The sequence below is a fragment of the Centrocercus urophasianus genome, unplaced genomic scaffold (genome assembly GCF_019232065.1).
Source record: "Centrocercus urophasianus isolate 14NV4802_14NV808 unplaced genomic scaffold, USGS_Curo_1.0 seq_18, whole genome shotgun sequence".
Classification (NCBI taxonomy): Eukaryota; Metazoa; Chordata; class Aves; order Galliformes; family Phasianidae; genus Centrocercus; species Centrocercus urophasianus.
The window spans coordinates 10,561,571-10,581,363 of record NW_024884733.1 but is presented as its reverse complement, the minus strand read 5'-3'; the positions used below and the strand labels follow the sequence as shown (position 1 = coordinate 10,581,363).

Below are 19,793 nucleotides of genomic sequence, written 5' to 3'. Positions count from 1 at the left end.
TTTTTTTTTTTTTTTTTTTTTTTTTTTTTTTTTTTTTTTTGTAACTAATTTGCATGGGCAATGGATATTCTAATTCTGTACAAGCAAATGAGAAAAGCAATAAGACTATCTTACAAAAAGGCATTTTGAAAACTAAATATATTATTTTCTGTTTTAAACAGCATATATCTGCATGGATGTTTCTGTTGGTATTAACTATAGCTAAGGCATTATGGTGGCATCTAGAGATCTTATTTCAGGTTATAATTCCTGTATATAAGGTGGTAGATACATCAAAGAACAGAAAAAGTTTAACTCACAGTAGGGTACGTGGGAACTGTTTGCAGATCACTTGTATGCCAGATCAGAACTTTACACAACCACTCCCCAGTTTCTGTAGATCAGCCTTCCTCCTTAATCTTGTCTGTTCATATCACATGCGATATTTCTCCCTGGCTCTTCAGCACTCACCCAGATGCTGATGCCCCAAAGTGGAGAGAAAGTGAAGTGTTCTCCAGGAACAGCTCAGAAGGGCACCACATAAAATATGAATGTCTGCAATGGTATTGTGCAACAGCAATGGCAGATGTTCAAAAAGGAGATATAAAACACAGTCAATTCCATGGAAACAGTCTGGCAGGTAAGCAAATACACATTCAAATGCAACATCAAATCATAGAATAGAATCACAAAATCACATAGGCTGGAAAAGACCTTCAAGATCCTCATGTCCAACCTTCAGCCTGGCAAACAAGTCACATCACTGAACTATGTCCCTTAGTGTCACATCCACACATTTCCTATGTGCCTTCAGGGATGGTGACACCACCACTTCCCTGAGCAGCCCATTCCAATGCTTGAACACCTTCTTCCATGAATAAACTCTTTCCCACATCCAATCTAAACTTCCTTTGATACACTTTGAGGCTGTTTCCTTTTGTCTTATCACCTGTCATCTGAGAAACGAGACAGACACCCTTCATGCTGCAATCTCCTTTCAGGTAGTTTTAGAGAGTGATGAAGCCTCCCCTCAGCCTTCTTTAGAATAAACAGCTCCAGTTCCCCCAGCTGTTCCCCATGACTCATGTTATAGTCCCTTCACTGGTTTTGTAGCTCTTCTCTGCACATGCTTTAGCAACTCAATATCCTTCCTGTACTGGAGGACCCAGAACTGAATGCAATACCTGAAATTTAATCTCGTTGTAACTGGAAGGATGAAGAACTCTGTACTGTAGTAAATTCATAATTTTTTTTTTTCCCCTCTGAAGAGAAGCTAAGCCCTTTAATCTTTACTATATTTATCAGAAACCATGTCAAAGTTTAACACAACGCTGCTTTAGTGTACAATATAAAATGTAGTTACGATTACAAGAGTTTGTAATAAATTTTGTGTGCCTATAAACAATAACTCAGCAGGTGGTGTGTGCTACCCCTAAGCTGTGAAGAGCACATAGACAATGTTCTTTGAAATAGCAGCAATTCAGAAATATGCTTACTTAGAAAAATTACAGAGATGGCATACTGCCAAGTATGAAAGAAAAGATGTTTGGGCTTTTTCAAAAATAAATCATGCATGTGGGAAGGAACCTGTGCATTCTGGCAAAGGTCACTGAGACCTTGGATAATTCACCAAAAAAGATAACACCAACTAAAGATTCCTTAGAAAATAGTTAACAACAGCTCAAACTTCCGTCATTGAAGATATAGCAGGAAAAGCTGTCTCCTTGCAGTGTGTGCATCGCTCTTACTAACATTAATGAGATACGACTTCCTGTATTTCCCCATCAATATTAATGAGAGATGCACGTGCCACTAATGTTAATGGAGAATACACATGCGTGTAACTCCCATTAATGATCATTAGGTACCCACAGGAGAACCCTCATTAATACTAATGAGTGTTGCACGTATATGCAATTCCCCTCAGTAGTAACCAGAGATCTATGTGCATGTATTGTCCATTAGAGTTAATGAGAGATGCACATGCATGTGGCTGAAACTGTCATTAATGTTAATGCGTTGTGTGCAGGAACTGACAAAAGAAGATACTTTATCTTGATAACTGAAACTTGCCCTTTGTTTTGGTACTAGTTCATCTTTAGAAAATGCATGGCTTTCTATTAATAATCTAGTTTGGGCATTGCTGTGACCAAGCATCTAAATATTCTGCAAAATTAAGACAAAATGCAGAGATCCATTTTCCAGATGATGTGAAGTCTCTATGTCACAGATGAGAGCACAGCAATTTGCATGTTTATGGTGGGGTCAGAATGTAGAATGGCTGAATATACGTTTTGCTTCTATGGGATTTGATCAAAATTGTATTTCTTAATTGCAATTAATTTACCTAAGGCTGTACTCTGGTAGGTGAGTAGGTAGCTGGGATATGCCTTGAACTTAGGTCCTGCCAGCTGTGTTCTACTAGATGATCTCAAGAGGCCTGTGGAGTTTGTTGGTAATTTCTGTTGGTCTTCCCTAACTAATTAGGGGCTGCATGTGAAGAGTGATGAGTGGACTTGGACTTACACTCCATCCTTCAGTGAAATGAGTCAGTAGAACTTACAAACTGGAAATGTCATGCATCAGCTTCAGACTTTGCCATTTCTGAAGAACGCTGCCTTTTTCCAAACCCACCTCTTTCTGGAAAAATTGTCAGCGCAGATACTGAACTTTGTCACATATATTTCACAACACGTGAAAGCCAATACATACTCAAACAAGAAGGACAGAAGACCTCCAAGTGTTGAAGTTAGGATCAATGTTGAAAAAAATAAGTCTCTGCTATATTTGTTCTTAAAAAATTAATAGTGTACATCACAGCATAACCTTCCAAAATCTCAGAGCTTCTTGCCTACAACAACAGTCTCATTCTCTACTTACAAATAGCTCACATAGTCACTTATGCCCTGTAAAACAAGTGTAGTATAACAGCAAGGTAGAACATCACAGCTACTTTGCACCGCATACATGGCTTTTTAAAGAAACACCTATAGTTTCTTGAAATAAACAGCTATTCTTGTGACTCCCTTATCTATTCCAGAACTAGATTCACATGTTAAGACATGGAGATAAGTGGTCAAAAAGAACTTGACAGTTCAATCAGCTGCACATTTGTTAGAAAAACAATCTTCTGCTCTGCTACAGTGTTTTATGCTCAAAAAAATCAAAATGCAATATCACTGTCTGCATCAGAGAGGATCCATCTGCACAGTACACTCGTGACGTTGATATGTAATTTAAACAGTAATTATTCCTCACCTATGCCCCTTTCCACCTAGTTCACACCACGTGTATTGGTCATGCCAACACTGTGCATAGAGCTGTGCTATAAATGAAATCTCTGAAATTAACTGATTTAGAGGACGCGCATGGTACTAGGATGCTCCGCTAGGTTCATTGCTCTTCTTTTTACTGGATCTTTTGAATGATCCCTTTAGAAAGAAGGTCTGTATAAACATAACTGAGTGGAGCTAAAGACTACTGCACAAGGACAGAAGTAAGCATTTCAGAAAACATGTTTTCGAAAAAGGAAAATGCCTCACCAACCTATGTTCTCAGGTCCATGAACAGAGTGCATAACTTCCAGCAGAAATGCAGCATTCTTCAAGTTTTCAAGAAATGAGGCCACACAGTGGGAGAAGAGTAGAGGTGGGAAGAAGAAAGAAAAGAAAGGAGAAGAAAGAAAGAAGAAGAAAAAAAAAAAAGCTGGAATTCCATGGCTTCTTTTCCCTATTAATCTCATCACATTATATAACATTCACCTGACCTTATTTGCTTTATTCCTACCAACCAGAAAGCAAGAGGTTCCAAGCTAGATGAGCAAATACAAAATGGAAATAAAGCAATCCCAAGTCTAAACAAAATAACCACAAAATGAGCCCCTGGAACAGCATGCATTCCAGTTTAGGAACAAAGAATTTAATTCAGCACTGGGCTTCACATTAAAAGCAGACTAAAGACTAAGGAAGGTCTACCACAGAAAAGTGACTTAAGGCATTTTCCTTTCTAAGCATGTAACCTTTGTTTACAAATTTGCAGCTGTGGGGCTCAGCAGCATAACCAAGTGCGCCTGATTTTAATTAAGGGAGTAAAATTTGCATATGCAAACTCCTCTCTTACTAATGTTAATGTCTTGGTAATGCCAACAGTATTGAAAGAAATAAGAAAACAAGAAAAGGAGAAACAACAACAACAAAAAGAAGTAATCAATTTTGTTTTGCTAAAATAAGGGAAAGAGAAGAGATTACAATATAAAATGCTTCCAGCTAAAATGCACTGAAAGTCCAATCTGGCTTTTATCCAAAAAGGTGTTTTCAAGGCTAATATGGGATCCTCACCCTGTCACAGCATCTAAGATAAATACCTCAAGGTGTGGCCTTGTCACTCTGTAGGAAAGTCAGGCACAGGTGAAAAGTCTTGTGGTCTTCAAGAACTGCTGTTTATAAAAGTGCCTCTCTCCCTAGAACCTAGAGATGCTTTTGGTTTTGGAAGTAAACCTCTGTACTTTAGACATTTCTAAGATGTTACAGTTTTGCTTTTGGATCACTAAGAAATATGCAGATCCTCAGTGGGGAATGCTGAAAAGAATCAGTGAAAGGCAAAGCTCAAAAGCTGTCTCAAAAATACATTATATTCTTTGTGTTTAAGTTAGTGTCATTGAGATGTTTATAGATAAACCAGAAAAATAAATATTTCAAGCAGAGACTACTGGAGACTGGAGGGAATTGGATTTCTTTCATACCAGTTTAACTGTAAGCTCCTCCAGGAATCCTTGGACAGTGGCATAATTCCCACCTTCTCATCTCCAGGAGGTTTTTGTTTTTAAAGAGTGAGACAGAAGCCTGGCACAATGTAAAACTGCTTGGTGCAATACTAATATAATATATTGGATATTCTATTCAGGCACCTAAGAGACTTAGGAAACAAGTCGTCAAAGCACAGTCAAAAAGCATACCATGAAGATCACTGTATCTGTATTAACATAGGAGCTGCAACATACTAGAAAATACTGAACAATGTAACAGGCACCAGAGAAGCCACTGTGGTCCATTGAGTAAAATACACCCTTTCAGAATTACTGAAATACAAATTCACACGATAGGCCAAAAAAACAGACTTAGCCTATTGAATAAACATTGCAGTAAGCTTCAGAGCCATTATGGTCTACTGAGTAAATAACAAAAAGTATTAAAATGGTCCAGACATGTATTTTCACAATGTGAGAGAATTGCTTCAGAGGAAATTCTTGTGTCAATTGTCTGGTCTATCCATGAGGGATTTCCTTTCTTTTCCTCTTTGTTTCACTGTTTAGCCTATTCCATGTATATTTGCATAATGATGTACAGTTCTTTCCAGTCCCTAGACACAAGTTATAACAATCCTTTTATAAATTCACCCCACACTAAAGCTGTTTATTTGTTATAGTTTTAGGCATTAGCCTCAGTGACTATTTTAACAGAGTTGAGAGAGGGAAAAATATGAAAGGCGATGATGAGAGAGGCAAAGATATTTTCTAGCAAATTGGGAACAGTTGAAATGTCTCTCTCTGCCTATTTCAGAATATAGCTTTCCCTTTCTTTGATGTTCTGTTTCACAATTTGACTCTTTTTTCCTAGACAAAACCTGGAAGAAAACCTTTTCATAACACTCCATTCCATTTCATGATGGAGAGAAAAACTATCTTGATCCCTGTCCATTGCTAGGCTCAGTCACAATTTTATTTCATCCTGTGACTTCAAAGGGCTTACAGAGAATTAAAATAATCAGGATTCTGATTCACCTTCTCTGTGAAATACAATAAATTAGGACCGTGCAAAGAATTGATTCCCATTGTCTGTTAACAAGAAGTTTGTTTTTAATTATCTAGGATCTGACTACTGATAATTGACAGATAAGTTAACAGGGCTACATTTTGTTCTCACATCTCTTAATCAGAAGATACTTGTATGGATGACACAACTGCAACTGTAAGTGGAATATTAGCATGTGAGATGCTTTTACGGCCTGTGCCAAGAGTTGTGCTGAGAATTTCCTCAAGGAGGTACCCCTGATTCTTTCCTAGTTCCACAAAAAGCAGCTGGCTGGCTCCAGGGAGAGCCACTGCACTGAACAAGTTGAGTAACCCTGCTCACCAGGGAGGCAGATGGGAGCTCCAGTACCTATGCATAGAGCTGCACAGAAAAAAACCAAACAATATCTATTTCAAGCAGCTCAAGTAAAACAGCTTTCCAGCAATTACCAGATCCATTTTATAGAATATTTAGAAGGATTACTGACATGGAAAACAATACTTTAATATCAAAAGAAATAGTGATTTTGAAAAGAAAGCAGAAACAATTTCTGGGATCACACCTACTGGTAACTTTGCAGATTCTTTTACTGATAAATGATTTATCAATGTCTCTAGGGTTTCTCAACACAGAAACAATGGTAAACTCTCTTTAGCTCTGTGGTAAAGTAAAACAGTCCAAGGTGCTTAACCAGCTATAGAGTGAGGTTGTAAATTATTAATGAGCATCTGTGGGCTTTTTATTTTAATACCTTGTTACAAATAACACAGTGATTTGCAACATTTACTAACATGGTTACTTTTCTAACAAAGAAATCAAAGACTTGGTGATTCCTATGAAGAGGATAGGTGTTTTGTCAGATGAGAGAGGATCAAAGTCGTTATGGAGGAAGGCGTGCATTCATACATTTCTATATTACAGCTAAGCAAATGATTTAAGGCTATCTGTCATGACAGTGTGTTGGCAGTTCCACCTATGTGCCAAGTCTATCAAACCACAGTTTTTCTCAAGACTAAAAATTGAATTAGTCCTTCCACAGACAGCAGCTTAATTTAGCAGAACTCCTGCTTTGCTCTTGACTGAACCACAGTCCGAGGAGACTTACTGAATTAAAATGAAAATGTCTACTTGGGCCCATCTGTGCTTGAAGCTGAGTTTGCAAGGCTCTGACGAGGAAGAAGTAAATATGCAAGACAGCTCGCTGAAGAGAGTGACATGCTTGCATATGCCCTCCAAAGCCCTGAAGTCTTCCACAGGGGAAAACTGGGAGGAAGATACACCATGGCGATCTTCTTCATGCTTATAACTGGATGGCGTGACAAAGTATTTGGTGCATAACTGTGTACATGGGGCTGTGCACTTACTCACTCACTCACCTATGATGAGCTAAGAAATGCCAAGAGAAAACTACTGTTGCCAGCAGCATTTCAGTGCCAGATCCAAAGAAAGTGAAGCTCTGCTGGCAGGCTGCCCTGTCCTCAGCCGATGCACTGAACTCAGCCAGCCTAAGTTGAGCCACCCAACAATCCAGGAGAATACATCTCTTCATCTTGGTCTGGCAACTTGCATATTAAAACAAACAAACAAACAAACAAACAAAACAGTTCGGTATTTCGCATATGTTTGTCACCTGGCTAAACAACACTTTATTTGGAAGAATCTAAATCAGGCCTCTTAAGCAGAACATACGCCAATACTGTGTTCATTAATGAACAGTTATTACTATACACTGTCATCAGTTTCCAAGGAAATCGACCCAATAATGCAGCTATCTCTATTCAGCATGTCCCAATTAAGCATACAGTAATAATATTCTACATACATATAAGCCATTCATTCTCAAGCACTTCAAAGATTATACAGTACACAGATACCACTGTGATTAGTGTATTATGAATGTTCCCATGTAGTCACACTGAACCACAGCAGCTTTTCAAGTGGAAGGTGGCAGCCAACTGGCATGCTGGTTTCTGAGCTACCGTGGATGAAGAAAAAATGCTGCAGTGTCCCTGACATAAACCCATGATATTAAAATAATGATGATGATGATGCAATTTTGAATTTTGAAATATCTTTTGGGCAGAAGGACATTTAGTTTTAAATCTAATCAGTATAAAACCATGTAATATAATGCACAGAGCTCAATCAATTCAATTTGAGAAAACAGTCAAGATTTCTATTCTATAAATCCATGGATCCTGAAGATTAAATATTTCAAAATCTGTTATTCGGACCACTAAGCTCTCTTTACCACTGACTGAATGGTGAATTATTGTTGAAGGCACTTTCATCCCTTTAGCAGCTAATTTCACTTTTATTTCCTCCTTCCATTGTAGGAAGTATTTCTGACTAATCACTTCATTTTTCTGGTTATAATTGCCCATTTTAGAAATACAGAGTGTATTTCATCTTCAGCTACATCTTTTTTTTCTAAACATTATTGGAAATGAAAATTAGGTATTGAATACTTAGCTATTACCTTTTTCTATAACAGTTTTCAGCAATACCTTATAGACGTACGCATCATCTTGTTTAATCCAGATGTAGTGTATATATACGCATATCCCCCTGTCTGTGACAAAGCTCCTCCCTCAAAGTTTGCCTGGGATACGCTCACTTTAAACTCTTGAAGTAGCAGTAGTTTAACAATCAGATCAACTACTTTGTAAAAAACCCTTTCCACCTGCCCTATCAACTAACAGAGAAAAACTGCTTTTTTAGGTGGTCCTGTTGTCAGCTGGGGGCATACAAGGCCAGGTTGGATGGGGCCCTGGGCAGCCTGATCATGTGGGTGGCAACCCTGCTCATGGTAGTGGGGCTGGAACTCAATCATCTTTAGCATCCCTTCCAACCTAAGTCATTCTCTATAATTCCTTCTTCCCCTTCCCCTCCCCCCTCTGCTCACACGAGAAATCTAGGGTTTTTTGTTTTTTGTTTTGTTTTGTTTTGTGTTTTTTTTTTTCAGGTCAAGGACACTACGAGTCTTTGCAGACCTACTGGTTTCTGTTAGAGATGTCAGTATTCAATTCTTCCAAATTTCTGCTGCATTTTGCATGTCCTCTGAAAATACCATGGGTAAAGTGCCATATTTTAAAATGCTTTCATAGAGAGAAGTTCAGTCAGATCACGTCTCTTATTGCCATTCTCTTATTATTTGAAGATGGATGAAGAGGTATTCCTCAAACCTGCTAAAATAAAAATGTTACTTTTGAGAAGGACTAAGTTCAGAAAGCTGTTTAAGCCCCTGCTTAGCTCTGGCATATGCTTACCGTTTGTTGCGCAAGGGACTTCATTCACTCTCACTTATCATGTTGTTGTGGAAAAGAGACATTTCTCAGAATTGAAGCTGAAGTACTGCGAAGTTTAGCCTCCGAGGTGAATGTTTTGGAAGGTTAATAGCCTGTGGAAATAGAGGAGCCCTATGTTATGTTTAGTACTCACTTTGGCTGAAAGATGAAATAGACTCACTTCACCTAGGCGCTGAAATGCAGCCACCTGTGGGGAGTAATGTGCCAGCTCTTTAGTGCAACAGTGCAAAACCATTTAAGCAGGAAGTGAAGCGCTATTCCTCAGTCCAAAGAGAGAGTGTTTGCCATTGTTGTTACAGAACAGTATGACATTTTTCTTTGGGTGGAAGGCGCTGTTTTTGCAGTGCTATATTTCAAAAGGATTTAGGTTGGGATACACAGAAAATGGGACTGTGCCACCGGTTAATCAATAGCTCAGCACAGTAGACCAGCACTGGAAGAAACCAGCAGAGGCAGGAAGGAGGACAAAAGGAATGTTACTGAATGTGAGTGCCTACCTAGAAGGGTCAATTTTAACATTGAACCCCTAAAGGGAGACTCAAATTTCCTGCAATCAGATATCTTTAGCACTTTTGCAATAGATTGAGATCAATATGCAGTTTCTATACCACGAGTTTCTTTCTTTTCTGGCAGAATTTACTCTCCTTACGTAAGTATGAGATTACCTCCCATAAGTTCAAGTTTAACTTTGTTTGGAATTTCAACCAAGCCGAATCTATTCACTTTACAATTCACCTTTATGCTGCCAGAGTAGCATTGAAAAGAGAAAGTAAAAGTCTGAGAAAAAATCTGGAAGAGGGAAAGCAACGAAAATACTTTGCAGTTCTGAAGAAACCTTCAGACAGTAAATGAGAATAATTCTAATTCTCTGAGATGATTTTTTAAAGGAAACCACATATTACGTATGTTTATTGTAGTAGCTGTGGTATTCTCCTCCCCTCAGCTTCTCTTCCCTTAAGCTGAAGGAATTTAACTTCTCCAAATGCATATTGCCACCTCAGCCAGCCATTGCCCTCCCAGCACACAGAAGAGGAGGCACTGGAGTGGTTTAAAAAGTGTAATAGTACAAAATCAAAAGATTCTGTATCGGTAAAATCTTCCTACTCACTAGACACACTTTGGCCTGAAGGTGGCAACATTGAATAACATTCTAAGGAAAGAACCTTCGCATATAGATACCTTTAATTAAAAGTTTGTGTTTTTTAGCAATTATCCTCTCCCCCATTCGTTTTTCACAATGTGTTGAGAAAGAAATAAGATGGGGGGTATTGTAAATTCTTCTGAAATAATCTTAACTGCACATTATGCAAATTTATTTGCAAATTAAAATTAAATCTAACAAACATACACTTTATGCCAAACCTTCCATCCCTTCAATGTAGAAGCTATTTTCAAAAAGGATACGCTGTGTGTCTCCTTTTGTAATATTACTATCAATACATGCTCTTTACCCTGAATGTAAATCAGTGCTTTCAAACTGGACCTTGCCTTATGCTGAGTTATTTCACCTCCTTCTGTAAATGTTATGCCCTGGGAGGTGACACATTAACCAGGCAATAAGATGTGGCACTCTGGGACATGCATTGCATGGGGGAACCAGGCAAGCACCCTGCAGACCAGCAGGTGAAGCGCAGTGTCTTTATGTGAGATGGGCAGCTGATAGGCTTGTCTCAGAGCGTTCTGTGGAGAACACAAGGACAGAGGGATTTAAAATAGTATTTCTAATTTCTTTAATAATAATGATAATAAAAAAAATCAATCCCCTCCTACGAGTGGGTACTGAACTTCAACATTTGCAGATTTTCACAGTGTTCAGTGATTTTACCTTTGGCTTCAGTGCTTTCTGTTTATCCCACTGATTACTGTCCTTGTGGCTACATGAACAAAGGTATTTTACATGGAATCAAAACAACATTTTACACAGTCCTTGCTGGTAAAGGCCACACGTGCACTACTGTGAGCATTCCCTACTAGCAATCAATGGTAGTTTAAATAAAGAGACTAAACTCAGGCAGCCAACAGACAAACAAAATCCTCAAAGTTCAGAGGCCAGTAACTATTTGTTGTGGTTTAACCCAGGGGGTAACTCAGTACTGCTCAGTCATTCTCACTCGCTCTCTACTTCCCAGTGGGATAGGAGAGAGAATCAGAAAAAAGTAAGTAGTACTTGTAGGTTGAGATAAAACTATTTACAGAGAGAGAAAAAGAAAAGGATAATAGTTTGGCTATATGTATGTATATATAATATATATATATGAATGTATATACAAAGTGAAGCAAAAGCAATTGCTTACCACCCTCTGACCAATGCCCAGTGTGCCCCTGAACAGCAGAAGGAAGAGATGAACTCTCAGCCCTTCAAAACTCCTTTCATGTGATGACAGCTTACATCAGCTCTCCTTATTCTGTTCTCTCTCAGCTCCTTGAGCTCTTCACTGAGAATGGTCTTGGCTCTATACAACACTGCTAAACAGCACCTATAAACATTGGTGTATTATCAACATTGGTTTTCTCCTTGAACCAAAAACACAGCATCATACTAGACAGTCTGAAAAAAGTAATTCCATCCCAGCTGAAACTAAGACACAGTTGTATTAAGAGGGGTTAGGAAAAAAAACCAGCTGCTGAATTTGCCCTGTCTAGAGAAAAAATGACAAGACAACAGGCTATGAGTACTTAGGAGTACTTAAGAAAACAAAATTGGAAACTGCTGTGGGAAGACTGTTGGCAGCATAGGGAAATCAGGTAGAAGTACTCATAGCTCAAAATTAATGAAGGGAAAAATGTAGATTAAATAGTACAAAATGAGTGTACAGGGAAGTAATACAGCTGAAAGGGTCACTGATTTCAACGCAAATGTTAATCCTGGAGGATTGTAGATCATATCAACATTCACTGTTTGCAGAGTTTGGAGTAGGTCTTCTTAAGTCTAATACCTATGGGTCAGATCACTCCTTGATATGGCAGTATCTTATGAAGGAGTGCTTCACACTGAGAACCCTGCTTCCAGAGGGGCTGCCCTGTGAAAGCAAGCCAGGAGCTTGGCTACAAACACTGTTGGTTCTTACACTTCTGTAACAGCCTCCAGCTTTTACAAGGGCTTTTCCAGGCAGAAAGAACATGAGAATCCCTTGCTAATGATTGTGTCTGTTGGCTCTGGAGAGGAGCTGATGTAAATAAAACATAATAAATAAGATCTGGAGAGTAGCTAGGTGGAGTACCATTAGTTCAGCTGGAAAAAGTGCCATTGATGAATCAGTGACCTATATAAACACATAGTTCTCATCATTTCTAACAGAAGGTTAGATTTTGACTGTGTATTGATCCTTGAATAAAATGAAACAGTAAACTGCTATCCATTCAATCCAGAAAAAAGACCACTGAGGAGGGACTTAGAGGAAAATAAGACCCCAGTCTTTACCTGCTTATTCTCATCCTCCCACCCTCTTGCCCAGTAGAATAGGCAAGCAAGGAAATTCTTTGACCTTGTTGTACCTCAAAAGAAGATGCAAAGAAGTGCCCTCGGAATGTAGAACAGGCTCCTACTACGTGACACCACAGTAACAGTCTCGCTCTTAAAGATTAGCCATATTTCTGGTGGGGTTTCAAATGCTTTTTGAGGACAAGCTCTGAAGTTCTTTTTAATGTACCCACTCTGATTTTCAATGCATTCAGTCATTAAAGTAGACTTACTACCTTTGGCATTTCTATTAAAATGTTCAGAAGAGGAACGGTTTCTGAGTGAGTCACTGAGTAGAAAGCACAGGTATCACAGAGGGAGAAGACAATAATTACTTCCAGGCACACCCTCTTGGAAATTGAATAGACTTGATAAAGAACTGGTAAAATTGTAATACAAAGAGCAGCATCACAAGGTAACAAGGCAGAAGAGCAAAATTAACACAATCCCAGCCCTATATACTCAGTTCAGATTCTACATTGTGACAAAAAATTATAACAAAACTAATAGAAAGAGTTCCTGTACACTGTGATACCAGATGACTCCAAATGCTCCTGAGCAGCAGTGTACACAGCCTGCTTCTACAAGGCCATCACAGCTACAAAGGATGTACAGCTGCAACAGTGTGGACAGACTAAGTGCATGAGTAAACGGGATGGTCTCAGCATAAAAATCTCATAATAACACAAGACAAAATGAATTAAACAATGAAAACCCATGATTAAAAATAATCTGCATCAGATAAATAAAACAAAACCATTATGGAAAGCTTTGTTTCATATAGAAAAGTTTTATCAAAGTATTTAAGCAAACATAATCCTGACCATTCTCAGATCTGGTGTGATTTCATTTTTTAGGATCAAAAGTTAGAACTCAGCAGCTAGATAAGAGCCTCAGACACAGTGCATTTATGTTTGGTCCATTGGAGAGGAGAGGGCAAAGGTTGCGCTATATTTGTTGGTCACAGAGCTGGTATATGAGCTGATCAGTCTCAGGCATTCACTGTGCAGACATACGGTGTGTATCACGCCAACTCCCATGAATCACTGAGCACATTATCTCCCGTGTTTTCTTGGTACCTAGATAGTCTGATCTTTCCCTGAAGGAACTCTGAAAGGCATGCTCTAGTTCATGAATGATGGATCTACAGATGTAGAACTCTTGGCTTCAAACTTCCCCTTTCATGGCTGCCAAGATCCCTTGATGGGACTTAGGAGAGCACGATGGGGCTTTATGGTGCCACTTGTGTGGCCCATTCCATTTGCAGGACTGTCTCTGCAAGGTCCAAAAACCAAGTGCCCCAGACTAGAACACTTTATTACAGTAACGCACCTTTAAAGAAAGGATAGATTATAAAAACTTCAACAATAAATTTTAATGAAGTCATGTGCACTGATTATTTATGCTTTAATTATTATTCCTGTCCTCTCTTACTCTCCTGAACTGGTGCTACTTTACTTGCAATGGGGACAATTTTGATGAAGATAAATTAAAGCCTCTGATACTTAATTTTGCACAGAATGAAATATTTAGTGTGTTAGTTCATATTCTGATATGGTAACTGGAAATTCTCATACCTAAAAGAATGAAGACTTCATTCAACCAGCAAGAATCAGCCAGAACTGGCTGCAATGATCTGTGGTTTTGGAAGGGGTCTTTTTACTGAAGAATATTACAGTAAATCTCAGATTTCTTGGTGAAATCAGTTCACAATGTACGTTCAGGACAGTGGCATCATCTGCTTAATGAGATACGGACTTCTAAAGCACGTGTGATTATTATTATTATTATTATTATTATTACTATTATTATTATTATTATTATTATTTTGCCTTGTGGGTTCTCCTGACAGTTAGACCCTGGAAATGGTTATATCTTTTTGTTGTTTGTGGGTTATTTGGATTATCTGAGATGGAATTTACTATACCATTTATAGCATTGCCTCTGAATACATTTTCTATGTTTTCTTATTTTCTCCTTCTCTAAAAGAACTCACTGTAAGAATGCAGGAACAAAAAAAATCCAGGTTGAAGAAACCTTTAATAAAAGAACTGCAAAAGAATGAAAAAGAACTATGGCAAAACAAGCAGGTCATTCTATAAGATTCACTTGCTCAATTTTAATGTATGTCAGAGCAGGATGGCAGGACTCTAATTGGATTTGAAAGCTGTGTGATTCTCCTGTAATAAAAAGCATATTTGCCACGGCAGCTACAGGAAAACATTATTCCAACTGGGTCTTAAATTTAGGGGACAGCAGAATGAAAGAATGAATAATTCTAGTAAATAACCTTCTATATGACTGTGGTATGTCATGCAACTTAAAATCAAACTCCAAAAAAAACCCCACCAGGATTTATATTAAGTTTGTCTCCTACCAACAACCTCATATTGATTCCTGGGGGAAGCTTTCAGGGAGATTAGCAAAATAATCCTTCCATACTGGGGGTTGTGTTTCTCCGCTTAAATGACCATTGCTGGTGATGAAAATGCTAGCAAAAATGACAACAAAAGCAGATATCATTAGAATTCAGAATCTGAGTTCTATCTGGAGTCAGCTGAAATTATCTTTGAATAGAGAGCTATCACATAAACTTCAATCTTTCAGTGAAAAAGTATGAGCAGCATTGTATGTATGACTATTTTTAATGATGTCTTAGCAGCATGAAAACACTAATGTTATGTGCTTTTTTTGTGTGTGTGGTCTGGGAAAAAATGATTGGAAAGTTAGCGTTTTAAAGCTTTGTATTTATTTCCTCTTTAATGCACTTTGAAACATGCAAAGGAGTTACAAAAACATTGTCTAAATCTTGTGAGGAACATAAAGGTTTTCTCACAACACTTGGTAATGCTGAACTTTTCTTCAACCCCCTTTCCCCACCCACCAATGACAGATCAAGGAGATTTTTTGTTGTGAAAAAAGACTGCCTCCAGATACATTTCTATCCTTGAAGGACAACGTATGGATAGGAGTTGAACAGAACTGCTACAGTTAAATGTGTAAACAGCACTAATTGACCTGACAACCCTGCTGAATAGAAATATGCATTCACTTTAAAAGGTGCCATACACAAGAAGATTTAAATGAAAATTATCGGCTTGTTATTTTTTTTTTCTTTCTTTTTTTTCTTATTCCTGCAGAATAATGCAGGAATAACTCAGTTTTCCTACCTCATACTCCACTATTCTATTTCTGGTTTACTATCAACTTTGGGCACGAAGTCTCATGAATAAAGCAAATGGTCTCTTGAGGGAACCATAGGCAATGTTCTTATTAACCAAATCTATTTTATATTACTGCTGCTATAAAATAAACAACAGAGCAAAAACAGCAAAGCCCTGCATTGTGCAGGATGAAATGCCACACTGCTCAGGATGGACCTGAGTCTTTGTGGGAAGTAAATATACCTTGGAGACATTTAGAGTGGGCCAGCACTGATGTGCTCTGAAGTGGTGGGATTTCATCAGGTGAAACTGAAGGAAGAAAATCCTGTTTCATTTCCTTCTCACACAGGAGATCTTACTCCTAGGCTAGAAGGAAGTTCTGCAGAATGTCTACTGCCAATGAAAAAAAACCACTGCACTGCCTGTCAAGTGTGAGTCCTGAGATGCCCACAGTGACACGTTTTCCAAGTAAAAAAAATTTACTCTACTTTTGTATCCTGAGGTAAGTTCCTTGACTACAGCATAGTTTCATTCAGGCCAATATGAGAATGGAATCACTGGTCATGGCACTAGAAATAGCAGAGACATTTAGAAATCTTCACACTGCTCACTCCTCACCTACAAGACAGTCTCCATCCCTCCATTTTTAATGATAGAATTATTGTAGGTGTCACGGAGTTGACCAGATCAATCTATGTCCGTGACAGGGGCGGCAGGCCTCTGCCCTCCCCCCCCACCCCAGTCCCACAAAAAATGGGAAGGAAGGAAGGAAGGAAAAGAGCAGCGGCAACAATCTATGGAGGAAAACTTATTTTACTATAATATTGGAATACAAAATAACACAATATATACGATTTAATTGAAATTGAGATTAATAAATCAGACAATATGAGAGAGAGAGTTCCTGGGACCGAGTCAAACCTGAAAAGCTTGGAACGGCTAGGAAAGCACCCTCCAGCACCCACTGCCAGGCAGCAAGAGAGCGCCCCCCCCACCCGGAAGGGCCAGATCCCGTGACTGCTGTAATGTACAGGGATAGGTAGCTGGAATTGGGGCAGTGACACTTTAATGCCCCGTACACTACATGATGTTTTGATGTGGAATACTGAAATCCAAAAACAAAACAAAAACAAAAACATAGAACCATGACAGTAGGTAATTTCCATGAAGAACTGGCTTTTTAAGAATACAGGTAGCTGAAAAATATCTTATACAAGTAAGCTTGTAAAATTCAGAATATCTGGTATTTTAGAAAACAGGAGAATGTCAAGAGATTAATAGGAAAACATTGCAGTTAAAATCAAACCAAAGGCACAAGGATGCTAAGTTGAGTGTCGGCAGAAAAGAAAATAAGATGATATTTTAATCCCATGTACCAAGTGCATGATTTTTCAATAATGTGAAATCAAAAACTTGTACAGTAGTTTTCAGATAAAATTACTCAGAGAAAAGTCTGCTCTTATCCGCATATTATTTCAGAAACGTCCACTTGGTGCATTTTTATGAAGAATGAATCTACATTGAACACTTTTTTGGTTTTAAAACTTTTAGAATTAAGCAAAGAATCATAATTTGAACAATTCACACTTGGCTTATTTTTTCTATCATTTCCCTCTTCGCATTACATGGTGATAAGAGAAATTATCATCCAGCTTATGCCTTCCATTGATTTAGCAATTTTATTACTGTGGCACTTTAAAGTCATGGATTTTGGAGTCAGTTTAAAGATAAGAGAAATAGTTTGGAGCTAAGTGTAATTTGTCCAACACTGCCTGTCCTTTGCTTCACTGGCCATTTAATTAGTATTATAATAAGAAAGAACACTACGTTAAGAAAATCACAAGGATATATGATAGTTTCTCTGATGGAACATATTTAAGATGATGCCTTTGAGCAAAGACATGGAAACGAACTCATTGCAAAATTTGATAGAGAAAAAAAGTTAGTTTTTTCATTGTTGCCAGGTTCTTTTGCCGGGAGGGAGGAGGGGACTGGAAGGGTTCTTCAAAACCATTAAAATGCAAAGTGACAAATGGTGCCGAATAATTGCCTCATTCTAAATATGGCTTTGGCTTAGATTATAATTGTTTGTAAATAAGAATTCAGTAAAGAATAAAGTACTTCCTAATTTTTGTTTTATTTATTTATTTTTTTAAGTAATAGAAGATGTGGTGCTTCACTGAGTGAAATTAAAAACAGAGTGTGGAGAAACAAGCTTCGAGTCACAAATCCTACCTGCCACAAACTTTCATTGTGTCAGATCATTTTCATGAGTCTACTTAGAGATAGAGCTGGTTGATAACAAATGGACTTAGGCATATGCTAGCAGAAGAGAGAGAGAGAATTCTGTAGATCCAAGTAAAAATGCCTCTTTCTTAAGATTAGATATTATTATTAATTAAACTCAAGGTTTTCAGCTTTCATTTGGGATGTTCTGTAATTAAGGATAATGTTGCAGGGCCCCTGATCAAAATCTTCATCAAAACATGAGATGCAGGTCCTACATTAGCTATGTGTTCCCTTAAGCAGCATTTTGCAACTCTGTAGTATCAAGTGTTATTGCTGCTATTAGCATTGTACTCTTTGAAGTAAAAAGTGTTTCTTTGATTATTAGATTTGTCTGGAACTAGAAGTAAAAGCAAGGTCTGGAAACAGAGTGGAACCAAATTTTGGCCCCAGCTGGATCTGTGTTTGTTCTTCACAAGAACAGAAAAAGAGCTAATGGTATGAACATAGTCTGCCAATTAAATCTAGCATTTCTTCAGTTAGGTGCAATACACTATCCTTATGTGGTAGAATCTGCACAGATGTACACAATTCAGGAGACAATACAGGACTGAGCTCCAAATAAAGATTGTGGTGCAGTTATTCACAGTTAAAATATATACAAAATTATTATTTTGTCAAGATGTCAAAAAACTTGCCTTTATTGTTACCTGTGTGCTATAGTGATAATTTATGATGCTGCAGTGTTCCGGTTTCACTGGCACTGGACTAGATGTTTCATAGCTTGTTGAACACAGTGAAAATTCATCAGTTTCTCCTTGGTCAAATATGATGATACATACAGGGTTGTTCAGTGCTATCTGCCATTCAGTAGTGCTAGATGAGTAGCGCTGTTACTGTGGAAAAATAATAAAATATAAGTAAAAAACAAAATTTACCAGAAATAAAAAAATACATTTGACTGAATATCATTAAATTCAGACATGAAAAAATAGCTGCCAGAGACAAAAGACATTCAAGCAACGTATACTTCCATTTTATCACTCTGTTCCCTTTTCTGAAACATCCTATGCTTTATTTCACTGATCTGTTCTACTGTTCAACCAATATAGGGTTCAAAATTTGTCTCCCACTGTGAATAATGAACCCTTGCATAGTCCAGGACATCTTCTTTATATACAAAAAACGCTTTAACAAAGCATTTGCTGTTAATAAGGCTAAAGGGGCATCTCTGCCACCTAATAAACACAGAGCAGATTTAGCAAGGAGATTCAAAAAAGTAAGAAAAGCAGGTGAAAATGTAGTGTAGTGTTAAAAAAAAGAGCCTTGCAACTCACTGAAAAATAAAAGATTACTTCTATCTTGGAAGTTTGAGAGATGAAGTATCCAGGTAACCCATGCTTCATTGGCACAGTTTAACTTTCTGACACAGTTTTAACTTTTGTTTAATTATTTATTCATTTATTTTCCAGATAAAGTAGTTATCAGAGTAATGGCCATGGAATTCAAATAATGAGCCCTCTATCAATGAGGTTGGAATACACTCAAAGACGAGGAGCATAGTCCACCGCAGTTTAATGAAACTTTATTTTGTTGCAATCCAATTTATGTTTTTTTATTTTATCTTGGATTTTCTTTTTATTTACCGAGTATTATTAACAGTATAAATACTGTCTCCCAGAAACCAGACTGCACTGTCCAGAATTTTTAGAAGTGGTTGTAATAGCATATATTAAAATATATTATACTGTTAATTTCCATCTGCATTAGGCATCAGAAAAAAATTACACGATATTATGTAATACAGTGTAATATAATGGCACATGTTAGCTTAGAAGAGTTATTCTTCCCTTTCTCATCTTCAGTT

At 37.8% G+C, this 19,793-nt stretch overlaps 1 long non-coding RNA gene across 2 annotated transcripts in view; it reads right to left on the bottom strand.

Moving 5' to 3' along the window:
- LOC122160699 overlaps positions 1–10,519 on the bottom strand; it is a 41,173-nt gene extending 30,654 nt beyond the window's left edge. The window contains exons 1-3 of one of the 2 annotated variants that reach the window (XR_006168936.1): positions 10,425–10,519; positions 9,038–9,168; positions 7,373–8,956 (exon numbers count right to left, since the gene is read on the bottom strand). This is a non-coding gene — a long non-coding RNA (uncharacterized LOC122160699). Of the gene's footprint in view, positions 1–7,372; positions 8,957–9,037; positions 9,169–10,424 lie in introns of those variants that run through there. The other variant, XR_006168935.1, reaches the window with a different exon arrangement.
- Positions 10,520–19,793: the final 9,274 nt, after the last annotated feature.